The sequence below is a fragment of the Crinia signifera genome, chromosome 4 (genome assembly GCF_055691185.1).
Source record: "Crinia signifera chromosome 4, ASM5569118v1, whole genome shotgun sequence".
Taxonomy (NCBI): Eukaryota; Metazoa; Chordata; class Amphibia; order Anura; family Myobatrachidae; genus Crinia; species Crinia signifera.
The window spans coordinates 14,488,133-14,513,927 of NC_139220.1; the positions used below are offsets into that span (position 1 = coordinate 14,488,133).

Here is a 25,795-nt window from a genome sequence, read left to right on the forward strand (position 1 = left end):
TTATAACTATCGATGGTTCCTGCTTAAAAAGCCATCCATTGCAACCATCGACGGGGAGTGTGATTGGCTGTCTCAGGAGCACTTGGTGATGATGTCATCCATTACCTACTGTGGGCACTGCTGATCCCGGAGTTGTCCACGGCGAGTGGACCTTCAGTCAGCACGAGACCGCAGCGGTGTACTTGACCCAGCGGTTATCGTTTGCTTTGTGTAGATTTTATGTAGCTGATCCTCCCATCATTATACAGCATTTCAGTATATACTGATGCCCTAATTGTGGCATTGCCGACACAACAAACTTGTATTTAATTTGGAAGTATAAGAAAAGTTGACGGGAAGATCCGGCAGACACGGGTTATATCGAATTGAGGTTTCCAGAGCACATCAGCATTCTGCAGCCCTGCCAGCTGTATAATTGAGGGCAGTGGGGTTTCCTGCAGACAAAAGACATTTATATAACGGTGCTCCATTAATATATCCCAGTACACAGAGAGGAAAAGGCCCAGTTTGTGTTATTATGTGTGGGAGGAACGGAAATCTATTTAGGTACCAGCCGAAAGGCTCCCGTGCCTCTGTCATTACCATTGTATCCACTACAGACCTGACTGCTGCCGTGTTAACTGTATACTGGCCGGCCCAGGAGGTGCGATAGAGGAGGCCGGACTGCCGACCGCCAAACTCCGCCAATATTAGGGGTCAGTGAGTGCAGTATGCAGGGCTCAGGTAGCTGCCGTATAGCATTCAGTAATCAGTCAGTGACCTTGTAAAAGAACAAGGAACAAGACACACCTGCAGCACTAAAACGGTTGTGGTATATTTTCTCGACATTAACGATGTCAGCGTTTATCATGTCAATACTGATGAAATATCTAAATGATTAGAATGTTGACAAAATGTTCCTGGTGGCCATGTGTAGTCCTGACTGGTACGGTGGGTCCAGTGGTGTTTCGCAGGTCTGGGGTTCAGACAATAAGGGGTTACGGTGGTGAGTATCCTAACCCCTGACCTCTCCGTAGGGCCTTACCTCCCCTCCCCCAGACTAATCCTAACCTCCCCCTAGTGCCTAACCCAAACCTTCTTTTAGTGCTTAACCCTCCCCGTAGTACCTCACCATAACACTCTCCCTAGTGCCTCACATAACCCTCCCCAAGTACCTCACATAACCCTCCCCCTAGTACCTCACCATAACCCTCCCCCTAGTACCTCACATAACCCTCCCCCTAGTACCTCACATAACCCTCCCCCTAGTACCTCACATAACCCTCCCCCTAGTGTCTCCCATAACCCTCCCCCTAGTACCTCACATAACCCTCCCCCTAGTACCTCACCATAACCCTCCCCCTAGTGTCTCACATAACCCTCCCCCTAGTGTCTCACCTTCCTTCTAGTGCCCAACCCTAATACTCCCCCTAGCACCTCATCCTCACCCTAACCCTCTTCCTAGTGCCTAACCCAAGACCTCTCCCTAGTACCTAACCCTCCATCTAGTACCTCACCCTAACCCTCCATCTAGTACCTCACCCTAACCCTCCATCTAGTACCTCACCCTAACCCTCCATCTAGTGCTTTATCCTAACCCTCTCCCCAGTGCCTAACCCTAAACCTCTCCCTAGTGCATAACCCTGACCCTCCCCCATTGCCAAACCCAGGACCTATCCCTAGAGCCTAAAACTAATGCTAGTGCCCAACCCAATACCTCTCCCTAGTGCCTGACCCTAACCCCCCCCCCTAGTGCCTAACCCTGACCCTCCCCCTAGTGCCTAACCCAAGACCTCTCCCTGGTGCCTCACCCTAACCCTCTCCCTGGTGCCTAATCCAAGATCTCCCCCTAGTACTTAAACGTGAACCTCCCCCTAGTGCCTAACCCAAGACCTCTTCCTAGTGCCAGACCCTAACCCTCCCCCAGTGTCTAACCCTAACCCTCCCCCTAGTACCTAACCACCACTAGTGCCGAACTCAAGACCTCTCCCTAGTGCCTCACCCTAACCCTCCCCCTAGTGCCTAACCCTCCCCCTAGTGCCAACCCTACCCTAGTGCCTAACACTCCGCCTTGTGTCTAACCCTGACCCTCCCCTAGTGCCTAACTCGGACCCTCCCCCTAGTGCCTAACCCTCCCCCTAGTGCCTAACCCTCCCCCTAGTGCCAACCCTACCCTAGTGCCTAACACTCCGCCTTGTGTCTAACCCTAACCCTCCCCCTAGTGCCTAACCCTCCCCCTAGTGCCTAACTCTGACCCTCCCCCTAGTGCCTAACCCTCCACCTAGTGCGTAACCCTAGTGCCTAACTCTGACCCTCCCCTAGTGCCTAACCCTAGTGCCTAACTCTGACCCTCCCCCTAGTGCCTAACTCTGACCCTCCCCCTAGTGCCTAACTCTGACCCTCCCCTAGTGCCTAACCCTAAGCCTCCCCCTAGTGTCTGACTGACACTCCCTTTGGCCTAACCCCATTCGCTCCCTGCAGAATGTCGATCTTTCAAATGTCAACATTGTGAACATGACAGTAATCTGCAGACACCAACATGTTCAATGTCGTCATTTCAACAATGTGGACATCATAACAGTTGACAATGTAAATGTCGACATTATTAAGGAACAGAAAATTGTCAGTATTAAAGGTTGGCAAATACTAGACACATTGTTATGTTCATTTATCTAATTCAGCGATATGCAGACGTGAGCTCTATTCGCCAAGTCTGACTGTCATCTTAAAGTGGCAATCAATTAAAAGTCAAATCCAACCTGGTTTTGCCTTTTAAATCAGAATCAACTTGATTGGTCATCACAAATGACTGATGATTTAAAAATCCACCAAAATAGCTGCATATCTCTATCTTTCAGCCCCCAAATCTGGCTGTGGCTTTAGTCAGTGCAAACGAGCGCAAAACCTGGTCATGGATCACTGCTTGGGCCAACTGTATTTCCAGACAGTCACAATTAACGTCTGATCAATACCAGAGAGTGTCTGTAATTGCTCTATAGATTTCAGGTCATCCATTCATTGCACGTTTGGGCATTTTTAGAGATTCCCAATAGGCGCTCGCTGTGTTACCGATGAGTGGATGTTTTGTTACACTAAAGCGGAACGCTTCCACCGTTTCTGCTGACTGACGTAAAGGGGGAATGAAAAAAACAACATGGAAGAGTATAAGAGTCATACATATATTCCTTTGTGTAATACTGGGTACACACCATGGAATCTATTGTATGATACGTCGTTCTGGAACCATATCGCATACATATTGTGCGGTGCGTACCGACATCTGCCGTTCCCGGTCGACGTTCATTAACCCTTTGAGTGAATTTGTCAAAATAGGTGTGAAATTTACCAGGCAAACCTTTTTAATCATCATAATACTGTAATGTTACCTTATACATTATAGGCAATATAATCTTTTTTTTTTTTTTTGGACAAAATTTTTTATTTGAATGTATATAACAAATGTGAGCGACCCTGGGATTTTTAGCGGATATTTTGAACAGAGATGTTGGCACTCAAACGGTTAAATCCTCCGACCGACGCAGTTTGTGTGTATTCCGGCGCGGCGTCGTTCAATCTCGTCGCCGCAATGCTAGGTCGCGCGATCGTATGTGGTGTACCCAGCTATAGGGGGGGTCTATGTATTAAGAATTGTGCAGAGATAAAGTACCAACCAATCAGCCCCTAACTGCCACATGCTGTGATTTAAAAATGACAGTTGTGAGCTGATTGGCTTAAGAGTCATTTATCATCAGAACACGGGTTAAATAACTACACGTGCCCCTTTATCTGGCAAGTCGTCCATTCCGGTTGGCCAGTGCATGCTGGGAGTTTTAGTTCTGAAGCATATGATCAAAAATAACATGGCAACAGTATAGTGTTTACTGAGTGTCAAAATGGCAACAGAATGGCCAAGGTCATGACATTGTATGTATACTGTAACATCGGTAATTTATACAGAGAAGTCTCCCATGGATACACGTTGAACTAGAGTTTTCGATCTTTATGTTTCCTTCCCCACAGTAAGTTCTGGGCTCAGGATAGTAAGAGGCTCGGTCTAATTGGATTGCTGAATAATCAATTGAAAAATAAATAGTGAGCGTTGGATGAAATTACCATTTAGTATTTGCCAGGCAGAGACGTGAGCTCAGGACGTATACTTCAGTATGGCAGCGGCTAGCATCACACTGCAGCGGTAGTCCGCCAGTGAGCTCTGCGCTCTGCCGGAGAATATATGGCAGCGTGCCTGGGTGGTATTGATGGCAAAGAAGAACGATGTATCTCTGATTGTACACTGTAATGATGGCAAAATGTAATATCATTAAATTAAGGCAATCGATTAATGAAATTAAATTAATACAGATTTTTTTTGTCTCTTTTTCCAGCATTATATACGGTTGTAAATATACATAGACACGTTACACAAACTCGTAACAGTGGTAATGTGACTCTGTTCCCAATATAAACGGTGATTCAAAGCTAGAGATGTCATATCCAGAGACAAAGGGAATTAGAGTGTAGTGTGGTTCACATGCTCATAGGAATTACAATGTTTTCCGCACACTCATAGGAATTACAATGTTGTCCACCCATTCATAGGAATTAGAATGTTGTCCCCACACTCATAGGAATTAGAATGTTGTCCACCCATTCATAGGAATTAGAATATTGTCCCACACACTCATATTAATTAGAATGCTGTCCACCCACTCACAGCAATTAGAATGCTGTCCACCCACTCACAGCAATTAGAATGTTGTCCACACACTCATATGAATTAGAATGTTGTCCCCACACTCATAGCAATTAGAATGCTGTCCTCACACTCATATGAATTAGAATTTTGTCCTCATACTCATAGGAAATATAATGTTGTCTACTCACTCATAGGAAATAGAATGTTGTCTGCACACTCATAGGAAATAGAATGTTGTCTACCCATTCATAGGAATTAGAATGTGGTACCCTTACACATAGTAATTAGAGTGTGGTTCACCCACTCACAGCAATTACAATGTTGTCCACACACTCATATGAATAAGAATGTTGTCCCAACACTCATAGCATTTAGAATGTTGTCTGCACCCTCATAGCAATTAGAATGTTGTCCTCACACTCATACGAATTAGAATGTGGTCTACTTACTCATAGGAAATAGAATGTTGTCTACTCACTCATAGGATTTTGAATTTTGTCCTCACAAGGGCCCTTATTCTGATTGATGCGGACTTTACCGCGTTCTTACGGATCGCGTCTTTACGGCGTCTGCGCATGCGTGGAGAACGCTACGCGCATGTGCCACGCCTTGACTCGGTACCAGTTCGGACAAATACCGTCCAAAACTGGTCACCGCTATCAGTCGGGAAATAGGGGCGTATTATGGGCGTCATGCGGAATGACACATGGGCGTAGTTTCAAAGTGGGCAAAACGGGGCGGAAACATGGGCGGACACGGGGGAGTACACTTATGTTGGGGGGCGTACATTCGGAAACCACTCCGAATGCACGCGATCAAAAAGGGCTGAAATGTGCGGTGTCCACAAGTGTACTATTGCTTTGCGGACACCACTCGTTCATGCGGTAGGCGAACGTACGCCTAATGACTACAACCATTAACACCTGAACCCAATAGAATATACTCCTTTACTCATTACTCACTAATAGGACGCTTGTCAGTGCTTTAATTGAAACCATTGCTGCTTCAAGGAAACCTTACTAGTCCCCCACATATGCTGTACTTCTCAGACACTTAAAAACTGCTAACAATTGACATGACAGAATATTAATACTATCAATACACATGTGTATTCGACATGTACTCATGAAACCACACATTTTGGGTAAAGTAAACACATTTATTTATATTCATGTCACACTCAATGCCAGTGTGATGCAAAGACCATAAAATAATACATACAAACAATAAACAACATGGCAGGAATGCTGCAAAATAAATAATAATACAAAACATATATAATTGCACACAGATGGACTCCAGCACCTCCTATGTGCCACTGCACATGCAGCCAGTGGGAAATGAGGAGGCTGCTGGCCCTTGTACAGCAGGGCAAGCTGCACCTGACCATTCAACAGCAGGGCACCCTACACCTGGCCCTTCTGCAGCAGGCCAACCTGCAGCTGGCTCATATGCACCATCAGCACAATCATTTGGAACACAACCGGGGACTTCACAAGATAGTACCATGGCCATCACTTCAAGTACAGCTGACAGTAATGGCAGGCAAAAGAGGGCAACAGGGGAACCACTAAGGACATATGAAGCAAGGGCTCATCTGGTTACCCTGAGCACGTGATTGGACACAAGAAGCTGACACACACAGCACAATGGAAGATTTGGGAACACATAACGGCGGAGATTAATGCAGCCACAAGTTCATTTCCGACCACGTTTGGCCTTGGTAGGCTCCTTGGCCTGTGCAGCAGCTCTTCGGGGACGGCCAGATGCTGGGGCAGGTGGAGCAGATGATGTGGAGGGGTTGGCTGGTCTACCCCTCCTGCCAGCAGGGAGTGTTTCCGGTGGTAATGCACCAGAAACGGATGACATTAGGACCCTGTTGCTGGTAATCAGCTCCACCATAAGCTCATTATGGTGGAGGAGGAGATCATTTTGGCGGGTGGCTTGCTCGGCCAGCACCTGAGCACTTGCAGCCATGGCCTGATGTGACTCAGCCATGGCCTGCATGCTCGCAGCCATTGACTGCTGGGTGCTGACCAAGCTCGCCAGGATCTCCTCGGTCCTACGCATCCGTTCTGATGCCAAGTCTAACTGCTGGTTGATGTCCCCAAGCACCTGGGCCAAGGCGGCCAAATCGGCTTGGCCCGATGCCTGCTGCTGCACAGGCCTACCTCTGGGGCCAGGTGGCACGGACTCCTCCACCTCCTGAGCAGAGTCCTCACCAAGCGGTGGGGTGTCTGTGGGAAAAGATAAACACAATTAGGAGACATTCTACGATAATTACTTGCACAAGTTTATGGCATGACCAATATTTACCTTCCAGAAAAGACGCAAACACTTCAGCTGGGGCCTCGCTATCCATCGTGCTCACCCCCCTGATCTCCTCAACTGCTATACAGCTCTCGGCCATCACCTCCAGGGGGGTGAGCTCTAGCCCTGATGGCATGGGCCCGGCCCCAGATGTCTGGCTGTGTTCCCACCGCTTGGTCATCTTCCTCTTCAGGGTGCTTTTGAAGTCCTGCCACCTGCAATGTAAGTTGACATATTAATACATGTCACTCTCAATGTTAGCTGTTGCAGCCATTGCTATGTGCTACATCTTACGACATGTGATTAATGTCCCATATATAATATTACATGCAACTATGATATCAACCGTTACAATACACATTCACAATCACCCTACTCTAACTCTCAAGGAAATAACATGGCAATAATGTATGTGTATCGTAACAACCTCATGTGCCATTTGCAAAATGCATAGAAGCATCAATTCAATCATTACTTGGCTATTACTGGCCACATGTTTGACAAAACAACTTGCCTCTTCTTCACATGGTCCGTCTCACGAACTTGTGGCGCAACTGCATTAATCTCTTCCGTGATCTGTTCCCAAATCTTCCATCTGCGTGTGTGTGTCAGCTTCTCGGATGGACACTCTATCCAATCACGTGCTCGGGGAACCAGGATGGCCAGCTCCTGTGCTTCATATGGCTTGTTTTTTTTTGGTGGTTCCGCTGTTGCACTGGCTCGGCCCTTGCTACGTCCCTGGCCACGCCCCCTGGCACCAGTCGCTGCACTTGAAGTGCTGGCCATGGTACTACCTTGTGAAGTCCCCTGTTGTGTTCCAAACAAATCTGCTGATGGTGCAGATGAGCCAGCTGCAGGTTGGGCTGCTGCAGAAGGGCCAGGTGTAGGTTGCCCTGGTGTAGAATGGTCAGGTGCAGCTTGGCCTGCTGTAGAAGGGCCAGCAGCCTCCTCATTACCCACTGCCTGCATGTGCAGTGGCACATAGGTGGTGCTGGAGTCCAGCTGGTGAAAAAGTTGCTGCAGCTCTGGGTCTAGCTCTGGTTGGGAGCCAGACATGTTAGCAACAACATTGTCACCCTCTAATACACCTTTATATACTGTTTGTGTATCCTGTTTGGCGGACATCAGCGGCAGCTGCGTTCCGTGCGTGAGCGTACGTCGCTGTTCTTTCGCGCCGCATACGGTGGCGGAAATTCCATTGTGGAAAACCTGGCGAAAGTTCTAAATGAAATACTGGTCACCAATGATAACATTGCATAGAATCTTCTGATACACCTGGGACTATTGCACAATACACATGCTATTTGCTAGCATTACATGACATTTGAATTATGACTACTGTGGTATTGTGGCGTTTTATTGCAAGCTAAAAGTAGCCCAATCCCTTAGATAATCCAGGCCACAAATCATGCAAGACTCATCTCTACTGTTATAGACCACACATGTGAGAGCCCTATAAATAGTGACTTGCTGCTAGAATCATTTGTCTACAGATCTGGACTTGTCAGGGTCTAAGGTAAGCTCTTCCATGCTCCTTGTAGATATGATATCCATTAACAATGTAAGTGTATGAATGTATGCACCATTGCCTCACTGACTACAGATTGTTGGGCCAGCAAAGTGCGTGTATCATTATTGCAACATGTCACATGTTCACTATTTCACTCACAGGTCTTAAACATGTGTGGGTTCATCTATTGCAGGACAACATGTCCCAGCAATAGATGAAATGTCTCATAGTACATGATGTCGTGAAAAAATGCTGACACCTTTATATGTGTGTTTTGGACGGTGTGTATTGAGTTCATATTATTGTGTCATCATTAGAGAGTCAAATGGATCTGCGGGATTACACGGGGCGGCCATCTATTGTACGTATTGAAGGCTACAAATCAATTTGTAGTGGGATATGGCCTTTATGTGCATAGGTGCATCAGTATTTATGTTCATTTCTTTATAGGTTGCAGAAGCTATTCTGCGCTACATGGAGAGGAGGCTAAGGGCACTTGCGGCTCTCCCCACTCGTCGGCCAAGGAGGCCAGGACGTGCTAGAATGTATCGCACACGGGTGACTCTGTTTGCTATGCCCGATGATGAGGTACTTACTAGGTACCGGTTACCCCCATATGTAATTCTGGATCTGCTCACCCTAATTCAGAGCGATTTGGAACCTCTACACGGGATCACGACAGCAATTCCGCCTCACACCCAGCTGCTGGCGGTGTTGCATTTCTGCGCCTCAGGATCATTCCAACAAGTAGTGGCAGTACTTGCTGGAATATCTCAGCCGGCCTTCTGCCGAATCCTGAGGCGTGTGACGTCGGCCATGTTCAGGCGCAAGGGGCACTTCATGGCCATGACATTTGCCACCGAGACCCTGCGCAGAAGCCAGCAGGCCTTCCATCAAATTGCTGGCTTCCCTAATGTGATAGGGGCTGTGGATGGCACCCATGTACCATTTGTGCCTCCATCTCGAAGTGAGAAGATATATAGGAACCGCAAATTGTTCCACTCACTGAACGTGATGGTGGTATGTGGCCCATCCATGGAGATTCTCGCCTTCAACTCGAAGTTTCCCGGAAGTGCCCATGACTCTCATGTCATCCGACAAACCGGGATATGGCAAAGACTCCAAGAGCTGGAAGGCCGTGATGCGTGGGTTCTGGGTGACTCCGGTTACCCATGTACGCCCTGGCTACTTACGCCGTACAGCTACCCAGCACCGGGCCCACAGGAGGCATTCAATCGGGCGCATGTTGCCACCAGGCAAGTGGTGGAGCGCTCAATTGGCCTTTTAAAAGGTCGATTTAGAGTGCTCCACCGCACTGGTGGTGACTTACAATATGCGCCTGAAATGGTGTCGAGGATCGTGGGCCTGTGTATATTTCTCCACAACATTGCTGTGCGGCGTGAGATACCCTTTGATGAGTGGGAGGTACCATCTGAGCCGCAAGATCCGCCCATGCGCCCATCCCGCGCCCCTGAATGCCGGAGGGGATACCAGCTGCGGGACTCTGTGGCGCAAAGATACTTCAGGTACATGTTATTGAGTTGACATAACACACCCATTTTAGTCACAATCACCCCTTCAAATAAGTCCAGTGTGTTAGTTGTCAGTGTTACAAAACGAACATTAGCCAGCCTGCCCTCCTAATGGCAAAGAAATAGGAGATATTTAGCATATGTGTTTAGTTTTGGGGGAAGTTCAATATAGGTGCTAATTATTATACCTTGGACAAGGGATCTTATGTGTTTGTTATATCTTCATTATTGTAGTTGATACTATCCCTGATGACTGGTGAGTACATTGATTTATTCTATCATGTGTTGGGGATTATTTCCTGTGTTGATGTATGATTTGTTTGCATATATATATATATATATATATATCTATATATATGATGTTGGAATTTATTCACATGTTTCAACATTTCAAGGAGCATGCAGCCAGGCAGGCAGGCAGGCAGGCAGGCAGGCAGCCAGGGCTGGTGTATAATGCTGGTTTCAGGATACCTGCAAGTGTGTGTATGTGTCTTTTACACATAAATGTACGCATACACATATATGCATAGAGTAAGTAATGCTAAGTACAGCTATGCGTTGCTAAGCTATAGCACGCGTTGCTTGGCGGAGCGCGGCCTCATTGGATTTGCTAAGTGCATACACACTGTGTTTTATATATATCAGATTTGTTCATTGGCATACATCAACACTACGGTTTTGAAGGCATGCGAATTTGTCACCATTTGTGTTGGCGCAGAGACGCTGTTAATGTAAAAATGAACAATAAAGTTATTAACACAAATAACTGTGATCAACCAATGCCACCACCTGATTGGTTGATATATGCCATTGTCAACATGGCGGAGACACGAAGGGCAGAACCCTTCACACATGAGGAGCTCAGGGTTCTTGTCTCCGTCATGGAGACAAGGCTGGGCCGTGCGGGGCCCTTCATAACAAACCGCCATAAGCGGAGGGCGTACACTGCGGCAGGGCGCCGGATTTACGCCCGCACTCGGGTGCGGAGGTCCCTCGGGCAGCTGGAGAGGCGGTAATCGGACCTCCGCAGGCGCCAGCCCCAGCTGCTCCAACAGATAAGGGGCGAAATTGCTGAATGTGAGTATTTTAGCTATGAAATTTCGCACTTACAACATAGCATATATAAGCAATAAAATGTGTCTCATGATAAGTGGGTGTCCATGGGTTTAAAAGTCCATAGACTCTTATGTGTGCTTCTTCCTGGTTAACATGCAGTCATGTGGCTTTTATATGTAATGCCATAGCATTGAGGATTCTGATGCATACAATGTTCCCGATCTAATATGTGTTACACATTGATAAATGGCTGGGTTGTAATGTGTGAACAAATTACTAACCATCACTGAATAATTTAAATGTCACAATTTGGAGTCCATTAACAGTAAGGAGCTACTTTCCTGCATCGTTTGCCATCATTATCACCCTTCCATGTATGTCTTGTTATGGATTAATACATGTGCCCCAATGAGCCGACATTGACCATGATGTTTTTTTCTACCACACAGCACGAGCCCGACAGGCCCGTGAAGAGGCGGAGGCAGGCCTGGCCCAGGACGAGGCCCGAGACCCCGAGGAGGAGGTGGCGGCAAGGGTGGAGGAGGAGGAAGTGGAGGAGGAGCAAATGGTGGAGGAGGAGGTTGAGGAGGAGGAGGTGCGTGAGGAGGTGGAGGAGGAGGAGGTGGAAGAGGAGTTTGTGGCGGAGGAGGAGGTGTTGGTGGCGGAGGAGGAGGTGGAGGAGGAGGTGCTGGTGGTGGTGGAGGAGGAGGTGGAGGAGGAGTTGGAGGAGGAGGTGGAGGAGTTGGAGGAGGAGGTGGAGGAGGAGTTGGAGGAGGAGGTTGTTGTGGTCGAGGAGATGGCGGAGGAGGGGGCTGAGGAGGCCACGGTTGCCCCGGACACATCAAGTTCCGAGGGGGAGGAGGCGTGCCAGGCACCGGAGTCGCCGCAGATCGGTATGTTTACATAATGCATCATTCATGAAGTAGTTGTACTGGTATTTGTTATGTAGCACTGGTGCTTAAAAATTTTGGGCACATACTAATCATATAGACCCCAAAGTGGGTAGCTACAGATACAGGTACGGGTTAGATGGGGAGTCCAAGGCATCCCTTTCATCCAGGACACCTCTCAATTACACAGGTTTGTGGGATGGGTTGGAGGTCCATTTTGACTGCCACATAACCGTTGTAGTTAAACAGGATCCAGGAGTAAAGGGATGAGTGGATCATTTGTGGATTAAAATCACCTGCTGCAAGCGTAGATTATGAGCCATCAAATAGTGGCATCTATATTGTTGGTGAATGTTATTTATAAACTGTAGGATGTATGCTATAAATGGAGTATGGGCCGGGCTACCTTGGAATGGAGTCACAAGTTGGCAGTGTCCCAGGATCCTCCTCTACCTAAACCCCCCCTGTAGTTCTGATTTATTTTTCTCCCTCACAGAATTGTAGGTTGGTTTAGACAGAATTATGATTTAGAGGATGTGTATTGTGCATTCCTGACATTTGCATAACTCCCATGCCACCAACCATCACTGAACTTAGACTGAGCAGATTGTGACAAGTTCTTATTGACGGAGGCCATGACCTGCTTGTCATTGGTTAGTCATGGGTGGGTTGTGACTGAGAAGAAACAATATGACTGTTATGTCTTCTGCAGAGTTAAGGGTATAGGGCAAAAAATACAGTATGTAGTAAATAAGTTAGCATGTATGTATATATGTATGTGTCATATCTATTTATCTATGTGTGTCTCTATCTCTCTACATCATGGGTCCTCAAACTGCGGCCCTCCAGATGTTGTGAAACTACAAATCCCGCCATGCCTTGCCACAGTTTTAACACTTCCTTATAGCAAAACTGTGGCAAGGCATGCTGGGATTTGTAGTTTCACAACATCTGGAGGGCCGCAGTTTGAGGACCCATGCTCTACATAGATATATATATATATATATACACACATGTCACCTAGCATTTGTGCAATTTATGTCGCAGTATGTGAAATGTATGCAAGAATAACATGACTAATTGTTGCCCCTTTGACATGCCCACAGATGACACCACACCGGCAGATGAGGGTGTGCGTGGGGCCCTCCGGCGACTGGAGCACCATCTGCGGCTGGCTCAAGCAGACCTGCAGGACCTGAAAGACCTTCTTATTTAATTTCTATTTTTATATTTTTTTTTTTCTGTTAATTGTGTAGTTCATTAAATTCTTTATGCAAGTTCACAGTTGTTGGTTTTATTTGCACTTTAAATAGTATATGTGTAGATTGTTTATAATCTTTTACACAGGGTGTAATACAAAGCATTGCACTTACATTGCTGTAAGGGTTAATGTGTGCAATGCATGTGTTAGGCATGCTTGTAAGGATATATTGGAATCTAATTGATTCCAATTCCAAATAAGCAGTTTTTTATGAGGATAGGTAATTGAATAAGTGGGTCATGTGATGTATTGCAGAAGATACTTCATAGTGGGTTGTTTGGCGTAAATACTCCGCTTACGTGCGGTAGCACCGCTTGGCTCCCGTTCGGATGCGGTATTCCCGAGCATACTCTGTAATACTCTGTAATACCGTGCCGAATCGGAGTGTTTCTCCCGCACACGCATGCTTTGTATGTCGTCCGTAAACACGCCCTGTTCTTAAAGAGTGAGTCCGTCCGAATGCGGAGTACACGTGGGCGTTTCTACGGACGATGGCCGCATGCGGCAAAACACCGTGGCGTGCGGACCGCTCCGTAAGAATGCGGGAATATCCGCACAGATCAGAATAAAGGCCACTAATAGGAAATAGAATGTTGTCCTCACACTCATAGGAAATAGAATGTTGTCTACTCACTCATAATAATTAGAATGTGGTCCTCGCACTCATATGAATTAGAATGTGGTCCTCACACTCATAGAATGTTGGCTGTTCATTAAGTAACAAAGTAGGTTTACCAGAAATAAGCACGTTTACAACTATTAGTTCCACCGTAGTAAATGTGCTCCGTCTTTACTAGTGGATATTTCTCTGTATGAATTACACAGGACCAAGAAGCTAAAAAAGTTTGTAGATAAGTTTTTACTTATTGGGTGAAGAGTAATAGGTTGAGAATCAGAAAGTGAGAAATTTGGTAATATATCTTCAGTTTTTTTAAAGCGGCAATCATTTACACGGCAAATCACATGATTAATGATTGCTGCTTTAAAAAAACTGGAGAGTTCTTACCGAATCTCTCACTTTCTGATTCTCTCGCCCTATTACATTTCACCCATAGCAACCGATCCTATTAGGTCCGAAGGGTGTGAGGTGCCATTCAGGTGCCGTTTCTATGCATTTAAACGCCGACAACGGCACCCGATTCAGCCTGATCTCGCAACCTTCATGGTGCCGAATTTGCTTACAATTGCTCGCACCCTATGGAGGTGCAAGTGCTTTTATGCGAATTCAGCCCGCCATAAAGTGCACACTCGCGAATCATCTGCACCAAATAGAATCGACCCCTACTGTCAGAACTACAGGAAATAAGAGTAAGGGGAGGGGATTTTGCTTTCCTGCCCCCTCCTCTTTCCCACTCCCCCTCATTTCCAGGACATGGTCCAGCCAATCAGCAGAGCAAGGGGAGGGGATTGTGCTTTCCTGCTCCCTCCCCATCCCCTCCTTTCTAGGACATATTCCGGCCAATCAGCAGAACAAGAGGAGGGGTTTGTGCTGAGGCAAGTATGGTTATATGTGTGCAGTTAGCCAAAATCGCACAGTGTATTAGGGGCTAGCAATACCGATGCGCTGCTCGTATTGAAGGCAGCACAGGTTTAGGCAGAGGAACCGGCAGTGCAGGCACTAGTCTCCAGGGACAACCCAGTCCAAGCATCTCCAAGAACTCCCCTGGAGTAATGCAATTGTGAGGCCACACCCCCTTTAAGAGCGCACAGCTAAAGGCCCACACACACTGGGCGATCTTGAGCTGAAAGCGTTGATGCACGCTCACGCATCGTCACTGGCTCCCTCTCATCTGCTAGTAGATGTGCGACAGGGACGTCCTGCTAAGGAAAGCTGTCCACCCCCAGGAAAATCGCTTAGACGGGCAAAAATCACTCAGTGTGTGTGCGCCATTAGGCTCGCGGTGGTATACAGTGACGCCTCGGCTGCTGAACATCGCACTACTGCCAGAGCATGCTCATCATAGAGGTCCCGCTGCGCAGGCCGCACCACCCGCCTTACTGTCTTCCACACCACCCGGCCGCACTGCCCACCCGGCTCCTGGCCTCCCCCGCCCAATGTAAGTAAATATAATGGGTGACCGGGGCATTTTTTTAAGCCAATCCCGAGCATTTTTTTCAATCTCGGATCCCTGGATTGAAAAAATTCTGTGGAATTGGCCGCCCTAGCTGAGCGTGACAAAGGAAGTAGCCTGGAGTATGTCACTGCCAAGGCTACAGGACGTTACACTGTTAACAGTATAACTGCAGGACATTACTCCCAGGGTTGCCGGTCACCCCAGTACAGCTGCGGGGCATTGCACTCGCACCAGAATAGCTGCAGGATATTATTCCCAGGGCTGCAGAACATTGCACTCACCCAGAGCCGTTCCTGACCAATTTGATGCCCTAGGCAAGATTCTGGCCGGTGCCCCCCCCCCCCCCCCCCAGCCATCGAGTCTCCCCCCCCAGTTTCCTTTGCTGACAGTATACCTGGGGGAGATTACTGGCAGCTAAACCAATCCCTTATTCATTGCTGAATGTAAGCCTGTCAGCAGCCACCTGACAATAAGGACCAAGGGCGGAGAAGACGCACATCTCTGACCTGGGGAACTGTTTCCTATAAGCTGCTGTCTCTTATTCCCAGGGTGGGATGTATCAATGCTGTTTTTGTGGTCAAAAATAGCATTTTTTGGAGGTTTAACAGCTTACCGCAGATGCACGGAGCTCCGAAAGGTGCAAACATTCCACAGCTGGGGCCCGGGGGGCAATGGAAGTCCACTGAGAAGACTACTGGCTCATACTGTTTTTGCTGCCACTTGCAAAGGAGAAATAAGCAGAACTCGCTCTTATCTGTGGCGTGACCTTTACTTTAAACCGAAGGTATTTTGGTGATAAGGGGTCGGATGTATCAAGCTTCAAAAAAAGTTATAAACAACCAGCCAATCAGCTCCTACCTGTCATGCTACAGGCTGGGTTTGAAAACTGACATATAGGAGCTGATTGGCTGGTTGTTTATCACTCTCCACATTATGACTATTTGAAGCTTGATACATTTGGCTCAAAGCCCTTTCCTCCCTTCTACAGGGTTAAACCGGCGATAGGACTGAATTCCTCTGATCACGGATGCTCCAGTCATGCCTCTTATATGGCCACGCACGCACGATACACCAAGGAAAATAGATTCCGATTTCTGAATTCTGCATTAATAAATAAAGGACTGTAAATCTCCGCTCCCAGCACAGCATTGGAGCCATCGGAGAAACCCCCGTAACTCCTCCTTCTCTCTGATTGATTTAATATCAAATAAAAAAATAAAATCATAGACATCCAGATAAAACAATAATACAAATCTTCTGGAGGTGTGCAATATTACTATAGTAACCCGATATATGGAATAATATCAGTGAGGCAATGCCGGCTGCTGGCAGAGGTATTACTTTTTTATAGCCGCATTCGGAACCCGCCTACTGGGATCATATCTCTTGTGAGGACCAGCGGGGTGGAACTACAACATGCAATGAGGATGACCATTGGCAGCACTCTGTGCTTTTGATTGGCTGCTTCTGTGTTGACCTTCTCCAGCCAGGGAAGATGTAACATGGAAAGAAGGCTGTGTGCAGATGTCCATAGGCCTTTGTGATGGCACAAATCACAAAGGCTGTGGATCTTATTCAATAGAGTGCATGTGGCATATTTCTTGTGATTTCTTCAATAATATGGCGCCAGCAGGATGGACAGGTACAGTAAATGCAATGCATGCAAGTATAGCCATGCCCCCTCCAGTGGCCAGTACCCAGGCCCACTTAAGGTCTTGGTGGCCTTGCAATACGCAATTATAGATATACTACTCACTCCAGCTGATATTATTTCATTAGAGTTGTGGATAGATCAGGTTGTATTCCTCCATTTGCATTACCTGTTGTTTCCACCTGGACTACTTTAGCGAAGAGTCCTTCCATATAGTTTTCAAAGGAGGGGCATTGTATTTAATGACATTTTATATTGGAAATCATACTCGCTATACTGGCAGTAGTCCCAGAATGTGGCGCAGTCAGGTGGGTGCCAAGATCGCATCTCATGGTCACACCCCCTGCTATACAGGGTTGCGAATCTGAGCATTCTACAGTAGAGGGCGGAGCCACAATGGCGTATAGTAATGTCACTTAAGAATTTACTCTGGAGTCATATATCTCCGAGCTACCATTAGGCATACACTTAGAACACACTTTAACCCCACTTATACATCAGGTATAAAAACCTACCTTTTTTCAGCTGCGGCGGCCTTTTCGCTCCAGTTGCCTATCTTTCACAAGTGCGCCTAGCACTGATTGTGCCCCATTAGGTTTGCATGTTTCCTGAGAACACGCATATCATTATTCACTTCATGGGTATTATTCATCGAGTTGTAGCGATTTCAAATCAGTGAAAAGCATCGAAAATGATGAACGTTTAAAAATGGATACAAAATATCAACTGTAATTGTGTTTTTGAAGCCCATCATCAACTGAGATAGATTTTCATTGATTGGTAAATATCAATAAAAAAAATGACATGGACCAGGAGGGGGCAGCATGGTCTGCCCATGGGGTAGCGTCCAAGTGGGAAGACACTCTGAACGGTGGACATAGCGTTGTGATTATATCATCATGGTTCCGCCCCCTATAGACAGTGTTTAAAACCTGCATTGCACAGCAGGGGTGGGGCTACAATGTTGTGATTCATCAAATCCTCCTTGGCCCGCCCACTTGTGCTCCCGAGTGGGCGGTTGAGGGAAGGGGGAGTGCAGGTGTTTGAGATGGCGAAGGAGACTTGCCCACCTTTCCGGGGGGAGCGGGAGGGACACCGGATTTGCTGGAGCCTCCTGACCATTCGGGGAGGGGAAGTAAGCACAGTATGCAACCACTGAAATTGACCTCACAGAAAGGGTAGTGAATAAGTGGAATAACCTCCTGTCAGAGGTGGTAGAGGCTAAGACAGTGGAGCAACATGCTAGGGAGAGGTACAGTATATGTATATCCCTACAAAGAACTAAGGATGAAATAGGGTTGCGCCTAAATGATAAAAAGGGGAAGACTATGATTATTTTTATGTTACACAATGGAAACAACAGAAATGAGCCAGATGTTTTAGGACATTTTGGGTGTGAATTATTGAGTGTTTTGTGAATGCTAACATTTGCGGCCTAATTCATGTGTGTATGCAATGCGTGATTACCAAGCTACGGAGCGATTATCTTCAGACGTGCTGCAATTGCAATGCGAATGTGTCGCTGTGATCTTGCTCGCAATGAGGATTTCATGAATTGAAAGAAAGAGGCCAATTGGAGGTGATATCGGGGAGTAGTTGGGAAATACGCCCCCAGTTTATGGAGCGTGTATCTGCTAAAGCAGCAATTTTCAACCGTTTTCAACTCGCGTCACACCAAACAAGGCACGCCGTCAGACCCCGCATGAAAAAACACACTGGCCCCCACAGGAAAAAAAATATATAAACAATGTGCTCCCATATGAAAAAACAATCACACTGGTCCCGTACAGGTAACAAAAATAAAGTACTGTATATTGGCCCTCACGTGAAAAGAAGAGACCAGTGAATAACACTTGAACTGTAAACTGGTGTGGACATCTCCAGATCTGGGGGCACACTTGAGAACAGCTCAAGGCACACTAGTGTACCAGGCACAGTGGTTGAAAAACACTGTGCTAACGTCCGCAAGCTTGTGCAAAAACATGGTGTCTCAGTTACTACTGCTGTGGCCTATCTGGGTAGCCAGATAGGCTGATGTTCCTTGGTTTTGCATATATACTGTAGGCTGTGAATGCGTACGCAATTGCGGTTGAGTTTATGATGGCTCCGGTCAGTAGCTCCGTAGGGAAGAGCATCGCAATTGCGTTTGCACACTATCATGAATTAAGCTCACTGAAACAAAGATAAAAAACATTTGTGTCCCATATAGAGATGTGGCTCAGCCTTTGCTGGTCTGTAATGTGTAACCTTGGCGAATGGATTTTCAAAGAAAATGCCTGATATGATTAAATCTAGTTGGAACTCACTATGAAACAACTGAGGCACATTCTGCTCTAGGGAGATATAGGGATAAGGAGAACAAAGGGTGGGTCCAGTCAGGCCTAAATGAATAACCGCTATCTTTATACACGGAAGCGGTGGTGCAGAGGGGGCCAGTGGGTGCAGGGGGGGTTGCATACCCTGTGCCTGCGATTGATCCGCTGACATCGGTGTGTGCGGCATCCTCCCCTTTTACACCATGTGAAAATGCCCATAACCCCCTTGCCGCAGGGAAATTAAGCCCCTACAGATGAGCGCTCTACACCTCATAATCATCATAAGTCTACTCCACATTTTGCAATAACCGCTCCAATTCCGCCACTCAGCTCGCGCACACTTCTGCTGCACTGCAGACACGCTGCTTTCACTCTGTGTGAAACACTCATATTAGTAGTAACCTAGGGGGAAATTTACAAAGATGGGAGTTCTATGTCACATGGGATGTTGCAACGGGCAACCAATCAGAATCTACTCCTTATTTATTGAGCACCTTCTAGAACAGGCTTGTCCAACGTTGGCCCTCCAGATGTTGTGAAACTACACATACCAGCATGCTTTGCAATAGTTATAGCATTCTCTAATAGCAAAACTGTGGCAATGCATGCTGGGATGTGTAGTTTCACAACATCTGGAGGGCCAACGTTGGACATGCCTGTTCTAGAAGATAATAGATTGTATCTAATTGGTTGCCCATAGCCCCATCATTTAATATCAGAGGCACAGATAATGAGCTTTATAAAAATGAAATCAGCCCGAATTCTGTTTTCCTTGAATATTCTGCTCTGTTCATTCCATGCAGTTACACATGCAGAGCAGTTTTGTGTCGTACACAAGGGCTAATATAAAGTAATTAGCAGCAGTGACTCCAATACAAGGAACTAAGACACGGGGGGGAAAAGACAAAAGAAAATGAAATGAACATTGGTTGAAGATCATTAAAAGAGTCTTTTCAGCCCCCCCCCCCCCCCAGTTACCCATTAATTCCTAGCATGGGTCAACACTAAATATATATTTCTGCTGCAATTTAAAGGACGGCATTTTATCCTCCCCAGTCTCCGCAGCTTAAGCCAAGCATTTAACCCATTTGCTGCCAGCAGATGCAGGAGCATACTGTGTATATACCCAGGCATAGCGTCTGACGAAGGCCACTCTGTCTTCCTGACATCTCGCTGTTAATTAAACAGAAATATGTAACACCCAGAGAAATGTTATAGCGTTCCACGGCCCCGTCATTTGTCACGCGTCACCATGAATATGCAATTATGATAATCTGTTTGCATAAGGAAACAAAAATAATACTAAGTTCCCATTTGTATCCTTTTTATAGAAATAACCCACAATTAATAGAGGAGTGGGACAGATGAGGCGAGCGCAGGCAGACTGTCAGCAGCAGCAGAGGCAGAGATAACATGGGAAATGCTGTTCTCAATATGTGCAAAACCATGCTGCTGCACTGCAGGTGGGGCAGATGTAACATGTGCAGAGAGAGTTAGATTTGGGTGGGGTGTGTTTAAACGGAAATCTAAATTGCAGTTTAAAAATAAAGCAGCCACTATTTACACTGCACAGAAACAGAGTAACTCCCCCAAATGTAACTCTCTCTCTGCACATGTTACATCTGCCCCACCTGTAGTGCAGCATGGTGTTGTCCATTTTGAGAATAAATTTGTCCTGCAATCAGGCTGAATTAGGCCCTATGTGTGCATATGTGTCATTGTGTATCATGTGTGTGTATATGTAACTATGTGTCACTGAATGTGTGTTACTTTTGTGTCATTGTGTGTGTTTATCTCAGTGGATTGTCGGTATGTATGTGTGTCTATGATTGTCATTGTGTATATATTATTTATGTGCATGTACAGTACATGTGTGATAGTGTGTATGTCACTGTGTGCGTCTGTATTATTGTGTGCATGCCATAGTGTGTGTATGTGTGGCGTATATCTTCGTGTACTGTGTGTCGATGTGTGCATGTCATAGTGTGTGTATGTCATAGCGTGTGAGTTGGTGTATGCATGTTATAGTATGTGTGTCGGTGTGTGCATGTCATAGTGTGTGTATGTCATAGTGTGTGTATGTGTGGTGTGCATCTTCATGTACTGTGTGTCTGTGTGTGTAGTATGTCATAGTGTGTGTATGTCATAGCGTGTGTATGTCATAGTGTGTGTATGTCATAGCGTGTGAGTTGGTGTATGCATGTTATAGTATGTGTGTCGGTGTGTGCATGTCATAGTGTGTGTATGTCATAGTGTGTGTATGTGTGGTGTGCATCTTCATGTACTGTGTGTCTGTGTGTGTAGTATGTCATAGTGTGTGTATGTCATAGCGTGTGTATGTCATAGTGTGTGTATGTCATAGCGTGTGTATGTCATAGTGTGTGTATGTCATAGTGTGTGTGTGTCATAGTGTGTGTATGTGTGGTATGCATCTTCATGTACTGTGTGTCTGTGTGTGTTTCATAGTGTGTGTATGTCATAGCGTGTGTATGTCATAGCGTGTCTATGTCATAGTGTGTGTATGTGTGGTGTGCATCTTCATGTACTGTGTGTCTGTGTGTGCATGTCATAGTGTGTGTATGTCATAGTGTGTGTATGTGTGGTGTGCATCTTCATGTACTGTGTGTCTGTGTGTGTTTCATAGTGTGTGTATGTCATAGCGTGTGTATGTCATAGTGTGTGTATGTGTGGTATGCATCTTTATGTACTGTGTGTCTGTGTGTGCATGTCATAGTGTGTGTATGTCATAGTGTGTGTATGTCATAGTGTGTGTATCTTTGTGTACTGTGTGTCGGTGTGTGCATGTCATAGTGTGTGTGTCGGTGTGCATGTCATAGTGTGTGTATATGTGGTGTGTATCTTCATGTACTGTGTGTCTGTGTGTGCATGTCATAGTGTGTGTGTCGGTGTGCATGTCATAGTGTGTGTATATGTGGTGTGTATCTTCGTGTACTGTGTGTCTGTGTGTGCATGTTACACTGTGTGTGTCTCTGTGAACTGCAAGGGGTTTATTGTCTAAGATGCGAGATCTATTTCAGATGGGCTGTTGCTATGGGCAGATCTATCTACAGTATTACCTTCTAGTAGGTGCTAAGTAACGATGTAGAATCTGATTTGGTTGCAACATCCCATCTTCAAGCTAACTCCCATCTTAATTAATAAATCCCACACACGTGTGTGTGTCTTATTGTGTGCATGTCACAGTGTGTGTTATTGTGTGCATGTCATAGTGTGTGTCCCCGTGTTTTCCAACAAATACAGTAGAAGAGAAGGTGTGTGTGCGTGTGTCGGGGGGGGGGGGGGACAGGAGAGAGGGACACACGGGGGAGATGCCGGGGAACAGCAGAGAGACGGGGATAGAAAGGGTGAGACAGAGAGACTGTCACACGAAAGTGAGAGAGAGAGAGAGAGAGGGAGGGCAAGTGATACAGAGACAGAGAGAGACAGAGAGAGGGAAATGCAGGGAAATAAGAGGGGGATAGAAAAAGAGAGAGGGTGTAGAGAGAGAGAGTAACAGGATAAAAGAGATAGAGCAGAGCGATAAAGAGAGAGGGGTAGAGAGAGAGAGGAACAGGAGAGAGATAAAGAGAGAGGGGTAGAGCGAGAGAGAGGAACAAGACAGAGATAAAGACAGAGGGAGAGGGGTGTAGAAAGAGAGAAAGAGAAATAGAGGAGAGAGAAAAGGAGAGGGGTAGAGAGGTAGAGGAACAGGAGAGAGTAGAGATAATCAGAGAGAGGGGTGTAGAGATCGAAGAACAGGAGAGAGATAAAGAGAGAGCGAGAGGGATGTAGAGAGAGAGAGAGAGAGGAACAGGAGAGAGATAAAGGGCCCAATTTACCATTGATCGCATTTACAATGCGATCTGGGCGTAATATTACAGCCCAGGATCGCATTGTAAAATGTGATCATATCACCCCAATGTATTACCGGCCAGAAAAGAGTCGGTCCCTGCGATGCCCGGAGCCGGAAGCCGGGGGTCTGCGCATGCGCGGTTATGCGCTGACCCCCCGTGACCCTGCTGACCGCACTGCAGCTCGGGCAGTAAGATGTGCAGCCATAGGCTACAATGCCATATCAGAATGGCGATAGCCCAGGGGTGCGAAGCCGGGCTGCCCGATGTTGATACATCGGGCAGCTTCGCATCCCCCATAGAAACCTATGGGGGATGCGGCCGGCGGTGCTGCAGGGGGGATCGCAGCAGGGATCAGAGATTCCTGCTGCGGTCCCCTTTGATACATTAGGGGGATACTTAATATTTGTGGTTAACCCCCGAAAATGGGTGTTTTCGGGGATTTAGCCGCAAATATTTGATAAATGCGGCCCAAAGAGAAAGCGAGAGGGGTGTAGAGAGGAACAGTAGAGAGATAAAGAGAGAGGAAAAGGGGTGTAGAGAGAGAGAGAGGAAAAGGAGAGAGATAAAGAGAGATGGAGAGGGGTGTAGAGAGAGAGGAACCGGAGAGAGATAAAGAGATAGGGAGAGGGGTATATAGAGAGAGAGGAACAGGAGAGAGATAAAGAGAGAGGGAGAAAGGTAAATATATAGAGAGAGGAACAGGAGAGAGATAAAAGGGAAGGTAGCTGGTGGAGAGAGGGGAACAGGAGTGAGAAAATGAGAGAGGGAGAGAGGTATACAGAGAGAGAGGAACAGGAGAGAGATAAAGAGAGAGGAAGAGGGGTATATATATAGAGAGAGGAACAGGAGAGAGATAAAGAGATAGGGAGAGGGGGTGTAGAGAGAGAGAGAGAGAGGAACAAGAGAGAGATAAAGAGATAGGGAGAGGGGGTGTAGAGAGAGAAGAGAGAGGAACAGGAGAGAGATAAAGAGAGGGAGAGGGGTATATATATAGAGAGAAACAGGAGAGAGATAAAGAGAGAGGGGAGGGGCAAATTGAAAGGAACACGAGAGAGATAAAGAGAGAGAGGAAAAGAGAGAGGAGATAGAGAGAGAGTAGAGATAGAAGAACAGGAGAGAGAGGAGAGCGAAAGAGAGAGATAGAAAAACAGGAGAGAGAGGAAGGAACAGAAGAGAGAGGAGAGGGAAGGGAGAGGTATAAAGAGGGATGGAGAGAGAAAAAGACGAATAGTGTAAGAATAGGGATAAGTGGGAGTAAGAGGGATGGATAAAACAAAAAGCAGAGGAGCACAATGATGACGGTGATACAGAGAGATGTGAGTGTTGTGTGCGTGTGTGTGTGTGTGTGAGAGAGGGAGAGTGTTATGTGAGAGGGAGAGTGTTATATGAGAGAGGGAGAGTGTTATATGAGAGAGGGAGAGTGTTATGTGAGATAGGGAGAGTGTTATATGAGAGAGGGAGAGTGTTATATGAGAGAGGGAGAGTGTTATGTGAGAGAGGGAGAGTGTTATGTGAGAGAGGGAGAGTGTTATATGAGAGAGGGAGAGTGTTATGTGAGAGAGGGAGAGGGTTGTGTGAGAGAGGGAAAGTGTTATATGAGAGAGGGAGAGTGTTATATGAGAGAGGGAGAGTGTTATATGAGAGAGGGAGAGTGAGGGTGTTATATGAGAGAGGGAGAGTGTTATATGAGAGAGGGAGAGTGAGGGTGTTATATGAGAGAGTGAGGGTGTTATATGAGAGAGGGAGAGTGAGGGTGTTATATGAGAGAGGGAGAGTGTTATATGAGAGTGAGGGTGTTATATGAGAGTGGGAGAGTGTTATGTGAGAGAGGGAGAGTGAGGGTGTTATATGAGAGAGGGAGAGTGTTATATGAGAGAGGGAGAGTGAGGGTGTTATATGAGAGTGGGAGAGTGTTATGTGAGAGAGGGAGAGTGTTATGTGAGAGAGGGAGAGTGTTATATGAGAGAGGGAGAGTGTTATATGAGAGAGGGAGAGTGTTATGTGAGAGAGGGAGAGTGTTATGTGAGAGAGGGAGAGTGTTGTGAGAGAGGGAGAGTGTTGTGTGAGAGAGGGAGAGTGAAAGAGAGTGAGGGTTTTATATGAGAGAGGGAGAGTGTTATATGAGAGAGGGAGAGTGTTATGTGAGAGAGGGAGAGTGTTGTGTGAGAGAGGGAGAGTGTTATATGAGAGAGGGAGAGTGTTATATGAGAGAGTGAGGGTTTTATATGAGAGAGGGAGAGTGTTATGTGAGAGAGGGAGAGTGTTATGTGAGATAGGGAGAGTGTTGTGTGAGAGAGGGAGAGTGTTATATGAGAGAGGGAGAGTGTTATATGAGAGAAGGAGAGTGTTATATGAGAGAGGGAGAGTGTTGTGGGAGAGAGGGAGAGTGAGGGTGTTATATGAGAGAGTGAGGGTGTTATATGAGAGAGTGTTATATGAGAGAGGGAGAGTGTTATATGAGAGAGGGAGAGTGTTGTGGGAGAGAGGGAGAGTGAGAGTGTTATATGAGAGAGGGAGAGTGTTATATGAGAGGGAGAGTGTTATATGAGAGAGGGAGAGTGTTATGGGAGAGAGGGAGAGTGAGAGTGTTATATGAGAGAGTGAGAGTGTTATATGAGAGAGGGAGAGTGTTATATGAGAGAGGGAGAGTGTTATATGAGAGAGGGAGA

General features: G+C 46.5%; 1 long non-coding RNA gene across 3 annotated transcripts in view; it reads right to left on the reverse strand.

Annotated features, from left to right (window-relative positions):
* The window catches only part of LOC146073754 (uncharacterized), a 188,947-nt gene that overhangs the window by 127,227 nt on the left and 35,925 nt on the right, over window positions 1–25,795 (reverse strand). For 2 of the 3 annotated variants that reach the window (XR_014473308.1, XR_014473309.1), the window contains exon 4: window positions 17,350–17,565. The exons of the other annotated variant lie outside the window; for it this stretch is intronic. This is a non-coding gene — a long non-coding RNA (uncharacterized LOC146073754). Of the gene's footprint in view, window positions 1–17,349; window positions 17,566–25,795 lie in introns of those variants that run through there. 3 annotated transcript variants of the gene reach the window in all.